The sequence below is a fragment of the Arachis hypogaea genome, chromosome 11, assembly GCF_003086295.3.
Source record: "Arachis hypogaea cultivar Tifrunner chromosome 11, arahy.Tifrunner.gnm2.J5K5, whole genome shotgun sequence".
Taxonomy (NCBI): Eukaryota; Viridiplantae; Streptophyta; class Magnoliopsida; order Fabales; family Fabaceae; genus Arachis; species Arachis hypogaea.
Genome location: NC_092046.1, coordinates 121,857,881 through 121,866,529, shown reverse-complemented (window position 1 = coordinate 121,866,529; position 8,649 = coordinate 121,857,881). Strand labels below are relative to the sequence as shown.

Here is an 8,649-nt window from a genome sequence, read left to right as displayed (position 1 = left end):
AATCATATTGATTTGCTGAGTCAATATTCTGTTCTAAGCCAATATGGCATTCAGAGTATCAATTTCAAGAACTCTCTTCCTCTGAGGTGTCCCATTACTCACATGATTCCTTTCAGAAGTGTACATGAATTGGTTATTTACAACCATGTTAATGAGTTCCTGAGCTTCTGCAGGCGTTTGCTTTAGGTGAATGGATCCACCTGCAGAATAGTCCAATGATATCTTAGATAATTCAGACAGACCATTATAGAATATATCCAAGATGGTCCATTCTGAAAGCATGTCAGAAGGACACTTTTTTGTCAGTTGCTTGTATCTCTCCCAAGCTTCATAGAGAGATTCACCTTCTTTCTGTTTGAAGGTTTGAACATCCACTCTAAGTTTGCTAAGCTTTTGAGGAGGAAAGAACTTGGCTAAGAAAGCCGTCACCAGCTTATCCCAAGAGTTCAGGCTATCTTTAGGTTGAGAGTCCAACCATATTCTAGCTCTGTCTCTTACAGCAAACGGGAAAAGCATAAGCCTGTAGACCTCAGGATCAACCCCATTGGTCTTAACAGTATCACAGATCTACAAGAATTCAGTTAAGAACTGAAAAGAATCTTCTGATGGAAGTCCATTAAACTTGCAATTCTGTTGCATCAGAGAAACTAATTGAGGTTTTAGCTCAAAATTGGTTGCTCCAATGGCAGGGATTGAGATGCTTCTTCCATGTAAGTTGGAATTTGGTGCAGTGAAGTCACCAAGCATCTTCCCTGCATTGTTGTTGGGTTCGGCCATGTCTCCTTCTTTTTTGAAAATTTCTGTCAGATTTTCTTCAGAGAGTTGTGCTTTAGCTTCCCTTAGCTTCCTCTTCAAAGTCCTTTCAGGTTCAGGATCAGCTTCAATAAGAATGTTCTTATCCTTGTTCCCGCTAATATGAAAAAGAAGAGAATAGAAAAAAAAATATGGAATCCTCTATGTCACAGTATAGAGATTCCTTATGAGTATAAGAAGAGAAGAATAGAAGAAGGAAAAGATAAGAATTCGAACACAGAGGAGAAGAGTGGGTTCGGATTTTTGAGTGAAAGAGGGGTGTTAGTAGATAAATAAATAAATAGAAGGAGATGAGAGGGAGAAGAATTCGAAAATTAAATAATACAAAATATAAATATTTTTGTTTTTATTTTAAAAATTAATTATAATTCGAAAATACGAAAAGGAATAAAATTAAAATTAAAATTTAAAATAATTAGTTAATGAAAAGAAATTTTGAAAAAGAGGTTAGTGATTTTCGAAAATTAGAGAGAGAAAATTAGTTAGGTAGTTTTGAAAAACATAAGAATCAAACAAAAAGATAGGATTAATTTGAAAAAGATTTGAAAATCAATTTGAAAAGATAAGAGGTTAGAAAAGATTTTGAAATTGATTTTGAAAAAGATGTGATTGACATTTATTTTGAAAAAGATTTGAAAAAAAATTAAAAAGATTTGATTTTGAAAATTAAAGTTGGTTACTTGACTAACAAGAAACTTAAAAGATATGATTTTAAAATTTAAAGATTGAACCTTTTTTAATAGGCAAGTAACAAACTTTAAAATTTTTGAATCAATCACATTAATTGTTAGCAAATATTTTGAAATTATAAAACAAAACAAGAAAAAGATTTTTGAAAATCAATTTGAAATTTTCAAAAATATGAATGAAAAATGAAAAGGATTTGATTTTTGAAAAAGATTTGAAAAAGATATAATTTTTAAATTGAAAATTTGACTTGACTCATAAGAAACATGCAAGATGAACACCAAGAGCTTATTTTTGAAAATTTTTAAGAAAAGAAAAACATGCAAGACACCAAACTTAAAAATTTTTAATGTTGAGACACTAACAAATTGAAAATGCATATGGAAAACAAGAAAAGACACAAAACATAAAAATGCAAAGATCAAACAAAGGAGATCATCAAGAACAACTTGAAGATCATGAAGAACATATGATGAATTTTCGAAAATTAAAGAAAATTATAAAAGCATGCAATTGACACCAAACTTCAGAATTGACACTATACTCAAACAAGAAACACAAAATTATTTTTGGTTTTTATGATTTTATCAAAATTTTTTGGATTTTTCGAAAATTATTTGGAAAAAGAAAAATAAGGATTTCAAAATTTTTAATGAGAATTCCAGGAATCATGCAATGTTAGTCTAAAGCTCCAGTCCAAGGATTAGACATGGCTTACTAGCCAGCCAAGCTTTCAGTGAAAGCTCCGGTCCAAAACAGTAGACATGGCCAATGGCCAGCCAAGCTTTAAGATACAAATCAGGCATACAACAGTTGAATTGATGAGAAAGACAAAGAAGCACTTCTCAAGATAGTTGACATCTCGGTCCGAAAGATTAGACATGGCTTAACAGCCAGCCAGGATTCAACATATCTCATGAAACTCTAGAATTCATTCTTAAAAATTATGAAGAACATAGAATAATTTAACTTTTTTTTCAAAAATTAAAAAATAAAAATAAAATAAAATAAAATTACCTAATCTGAGCAACAAGATGAACCGTCAGTTGTCCAAACTCAAACAATCCCTGGCAACGGCGCCAAAAACTTGGTGCACGAAATCGTGATTGTTCATTCCTTGGTAACGGCGCCAAAAACTTAATATCCACGTTCATAATCTTAGTTCTTTTTCACAACTTCGCACAACTAACCAGCAAGTGCACTGGGTCGTCCAAGTAATAAACCTTACGTGAGTAAGGGTCGATCCCACGGAGATTGTCGGCTTGAAGCAAGCTATGGTCACCTTGTAAATCTCAGTCAAGCGGATTCAAATGGTTATAGAGTTTTAATAATTAAAAGATAAATAAAACGTAAAATAAAGATAGAGATACTTATGTAATTCATTGGTGAGAATTTCAGATAAGCGTATGGAGATGCTTAGTTCCTTCTGAATCTCTGCTTTCTTACTCCCTTCATCCAATCCTTCATACTCCTTTCCTTGGCAAGCTGTATGTTGGGCATCACCGTTGTCAATAGATACTTCCCGTCCTCTCAGTGAAAATGGTCCAAATGCGCTGTCACCGCACGGCTAATCATCTGTCGGTTCTTGATCATGCTAGAATAGGATTCAGTAATCCTTTTGCGTCTGTCACTACGCCCAGCACTCGCGAGTTTGAAGCTCGTCACAGCCATCCCTTCCCAGATCCTACTCGGAATACCATAGACAAGGTTTAGACTTTCTGGATCTCAGAAATGGCCGCCAATAATTCTAGCTTATACCATGAAGACTCTGATCTCACGATCAGGAGGCTAAGAGATACACATTCAAGCTTGTTTGCATGTAGAACGGAAGTGGTTGTCAGGCACGTGTTCATAGGTGAGAATGGTGATGAGCATCACATTCATCATGTTCTTGTGTGTGAATGAATATCTTAGAGAAGAAATAGGCTTGAGTTGAATAGAAAAACAATAGTACTTTGCATTAATTCATGAAGAACAGCAGAGCTCCACACCTTAATCTATGGGGTGTAGAAACTCCACCGTTGAAAATACATAAGTGAAAATAGGGTATACATGGCCGAGTGGCTATCCTCCCATGGAGGTCTAGAGATCTAAAAATGATCAAAAGATATCTAACATAATAGTAAAAAGTTCTATTTATACTAAACTAGTTACTAAGGTTACAGAAATAAGTAAATGATGCAGAAATCTACTTCCGGGCCCACTTGGTGTTTGCTTGGGCTGAGCATTGAAGCTTTCACGTGTAGAGGTCTTCCTTGGAGTTAAACGCCAATTTGTAACTTCTTTCTGGCGTTTAACTCTGCTTTGCAACTTGTTTCTGGCGATTAACGCCAGAATAGGGCAGAAAGCTGGCGTTAAACGCCAGTTTGTGTCGTCTAAACTTGAGCAAAGTATGAACTATTATATATTTCTGGAAAGCCCTGGATGTCTACTTTCCAACGCAATTGAGAGCGTGCCAATTGGGTGTGTGTAGCTCTATAAAATCCACTTCAAGTGCAGGGAGGTCAGAATCCAACAACATCTGCAGTCCTTCTTCAGCCTCTGAATCAGATTTTTTTCAAGTCCCTCAATTTCACCCAGAAATTACCTGAAATCACAGAAAAACATACAAACTCATAGTAAAGTCCAGAAATGTGATTTTTATTTAAAAACTAATAAAAATATACTAAAAACTAATCAAATCATACTAAAAACTATGTAAAAACAATGCCAAAAAGCGTATAAATTATCCGCTCATCACGTACCAAATTGTTGGCTCCATTTTAGAGATCACAATTTCATGCACCACCACCCTAGCATCAAGCTCATCCTTCAAACCCTTAATTCTTTCAAATTCAGACTTGGCGTCCTCCATAAAGGCCTTAGTCGCATGAACGGGAGAATTTCAAACCACACGAAATAAGGCCGCATTCATGTTGGCCATTCGAACACTATTTCTAGTAATAAAATCAAGGTGATGAAGGATCGACACATCATCTAAAGGAATCCTACCATGAGGAGCAATCAGTTCGGTGATAAAACCTACACTGTCAAAATCCTTGCTATTTAGATCATAAACACCAATAGTTTTTTGCCGCTTCGGAGGAGGACCAGCAGCAGTAGGAGAGGAGGCAGCACCAGAGGTCGGTTAAACAGGGTCAGAAGGAATCGTCCAAACTTGTGGTGTCGGAATGATCTTCCTCGGGCCTGAAGTGTCAGAAGTCAGCTTCTTAGGAGGGACTTGAGACGACCCTTCTCCCGGGGTCTTCACCATCAAGTTTTGTGCAACCAATGCCTTCTTAGCCCTACGAAAGGCCTTCATGGAGTCGCTAGACTTCACCATCTCTGAAAAAGACGCCAGGAAAACAAGTTAAAAATAAAAGAAGGGATAAGTCGGCAAAAAACAGAAGAAAGCTATCAGAAAAGAAGTCGGACGCTACCCAGTTCAGCACGGAGGAGGGAAGGATCCCCCAGAAACCTCTTAGTATCCAAGTGAGGAGGTTCCCCCCAGTGCTCCTCCAAAACACCCACAAAAGCTTGTTCTACCTTGCTCAAACTCTCCCAAGGATACTTAACCACCACCGTATCCTTTTGCCACCACAAAGGAAAGGTGGGCTCATTATTCTCATCTAAAAAGAAGGTCCGAGCATTTCCAACAGCTCGGACCTTGAAGTAGTAGTTCTTGAAATCACGAAAAGACTCGTCAAACATCGAAAACACCTTTTTCCCCTGAGTAGCTCGGAAGGAAATCCAAGAGGCCTTCTTCTTGGCTACCCCAGGCTTGGTCAAAATAAACAAATAAAGGAAGAGAGCTAGGGTAGGTTGAATACTCAGCTCTTAAACAACAACTGAAAGATCTTTATAAAACCCCAGAGTTCAGATGAAGCTGAGAAGGGGCCACATTGCAGGTCCATAAGAGGTCGGTCTTGAAATCAGTAAAAGGGATAGTGATTTTCAGCTGACTAAAGAAATAGTCATAAGCATAGAAGAAGGGTCGTTCTCCCTGAGTCAAAGGAGGGAAACTAACCCTCTCTTCAGGATCAGGCGATAACAGCTCATAGTTCTTTTCATCATTTCTATTGCTACAGATCCTATAGAACCTCCTAAGCTTCTCACAGTACTCTGGATCGGCCATGGTAACACACATCAGGACTATAGAGTTCAGCCAGTCAGCCATGCCAGCAGGGATCTTGGTGGACATCTCAACAATATTTTTTTAGAAAGACATACAGCAAACTACACCTATAGTAAAGGGGTCACTACCAAAACAACTCGGACAAAAACAAAAAAGGGGCAAAACAACTAACACGCAACACGTAGGGCAAACAAAGGGCTTCTCAGGGCTCACCAACAGTAATGTCAAAATCCCAGAGGCACCCTTTGGAGGCAACAGAACGAGAGCACAGAAAGAGGAACAACGCAAAAAATCAAAACCCTAAAACTCTCAAAGCAAACTACCGGAGATAGCAGCAGAAACCTAAAGCGCGCACATTTTCCTAAAATGGAGCAATAGGGATAAAAGAAAATCATAACCCCGATCGAAAACAAGGATGCAATCTTTTAGAAAGGTCCAACCTTTTCAAAGCAAACACAATAAAGATCGAGACTTTGTGCGTAAAGACAAGCATGCAACAGTAAAAACACACATAAAGAAGACTACTAAGGCATAAAAAGGAGGAAAAATACCAACCTGCGAAGAGGAAGAAATGAATACGAAGAAGGCCTAAACAGAAACGCAGGCAAACCACACTAACGAGCACTTGTTGAAAAGAAGGAAGCTTGAGGGCAAGAAATCAGAGGAGCCAAATGGACAAGATATCTCGCAAACAGTAAACAAAGAAGTGAAAGGGAAGAAAAAACCGAAAGTGAGAGCAAAACTTCTTCTTTAAATTTCAAAATGAAATGTAAAAGAGGGAAAAGAAGAAACGGAAAAAAGGAATTAAATGAGCCTTTAAAGCCCTCGCACATTCCCAAGAAAGCGCAACGCGCGCTACAATTAAAGAAAGAAAGAAACGCTTCGCATTCAAGCAGAAGCAATCCTAACAGGAGTTATATAGGAGATCAACCAAAAGTAAGTGCTCGAGCATGACTTCCTCAAAGGGGTCGAAGTCTAAAGACACGGCCTCAAGGGAAAGATCGAACTCGAGCAGGGACACTGCTCATACCATGAGTCGAGCTAGGCAAGCCGGGTTGGATGAAGACAAAAATGACCGACCTCTTATAAAGGTTGGTCGACACCAACCTCTTTCCAAAGAGCTCGGCCAAATTGCTATAAGGGCCCAAGTAGGCCCAAAGCAGAAGATCGCACCCCACTTAAAGGTGGCTAGCCAAAGATAAGGGGACCCACCCACAAAAGATAAGATAAGATAACTAACTTATCTCAAAGGAAGGTTACTCCACACTACTATAAATACACTAGAGCACCCAGGTATAACTCATACTTTAATTCTATACAAAAAACTTGCCTAAAGCACGTGCTAACTTAAGCATCGGAGTCTCTTGCAGGTACCACCACCCTCCGGTGACTAAGGAGCAGCAACATCCCAAGGCTCAACAAGTCGGACACGGCAACTCCAGCCACTACAACAGATCTCATCCGAGATCGACCTTCAGTTTCAGGTAACCCTCGGAACAATAAGCATTTCCTGAATACAACTTAATTACTTGATAAGGTCCTTCCCAATTAAGGGACCATTTTTCATAAACTCTCAACTTCTAATCTAATGGTAAAATAGCTTTTAAGACCAATTCACCAATATCAAACACTTTTTCCATCACCCGTCAATTATAAACACGAGCTATGCTCTCTTTTTGACGGATAATATTATTGAGCTCTAAGATACGCTCACTATCCAAATCATTAAACTCATCAAACATTGCATTCTAATAATTTTTTATTGGAAATTCATCTTGCCTCATCACTCGCATGGTATAAAGAGTAATTTCCAATGGCAACATCGCATCATGACCATAAACCAACTTATAAGGGGGTGTATTTATCAATTCTCTTGGTGAATTTCAATAAGCCCATAAAACTTGACTTAATGTCTCATGCCAAGTACGAGGTTTCCTACTAATATGCTTTTTTATTAAACTAATCAAGATTTTATTTGCAGTCTCAACTTGGTCATTTGCTTGCACATAGTATGGAGTTGAAGTTACTAGAGCTATATTTCTCGATGCTACAGAATTTTTAATACGTTGGCCAGTGAATATAGTACCTTGATCAATACTTAAAGTTTGAGGAATTCCAAAACAATAAATTATATGTTCCTTGATTAAATGGATAATTTTATTTTGACCAACTTCTACTAAAGGAATAGCCTCTACCCACTTATTAAAATAATCGATTGCTACCAAGATAAACTTATGATATTTCGATGATGGAGGATGAACTATTCTAATTAAGTCTAAAGTCCAACCTCTAAATAACCAAGATTTTATGATTGAATGCAATTCATAAGTAGATATTTGTTGCATTACACCATGTTTTTGACATTCTTGACATACTTTTGTATATTCAATGCAATCATTAATCATTGTTGACCAAAATATTCGATCATGCTGAAGAACCCATTTCATCATTTTTCCTGCTTGATGTGCCCCAAAAATACCTTTATGAACTTCACCAAGAGCAATTACTTCTTCAGATTTGTTTAAACATCTCATAAGGCTTCCTTTGACACCTTTTTTATTCAACTAATCACCTATTACTACAAAGTTTATTGTCCTTAATCTTATTTTTCGATCAACCTGAACATTAGGATTCTCTAAATAATCAGCAATTGATTTTCTCTAATCATTATCATCCCATTCATCGATTGCCAAAATGTCTCGTTCTTCGATGGGCACGAGGATCTGTTGTATCTCTACCAACTTTTTTGAAGTTCCAGGAGAAACTTTATATCTGAAAGTAGCCTGAGCTAACCTGTTTGCTACCTCATTTAGAACTCTTAGAATGTGAATTAATGATATTTTTTGGAATGACACCAGCAATTCCCATGTTGTCGACAAATACTTTGCAGTATCTCACTTGTACACTTAAATTCATTCGATAACTACTTTAAAACTAATTGAAAATCTCCTAAAATTTGAACATCTAGTCCCTCTTATTGATCAATATTTTTAACTCTGATATTAAAGCCTCATATCCAGCTACATTATTTGAAC

The 8,649-nt window shown here is 37.2% G+C and overlaps 1 non-coding gene across 1 annotated transcript; it reads left to right on the top strand.

Moving 5' to 3' along the window:
• The first annotated feature begins 276 nt into the window (after positions 1-276).
• Positions 277-384, top strand: LOC112725609 (small nucleolar RNA R71). Its single transcript, XR_003164706.1, has one exon. It is a non-coding gene; the product is annotated as a small nucleolar RNA R71 (small nucleolar RNA).
• Positions 385-8,649: the final 8,265 nt, after the last annotated feature.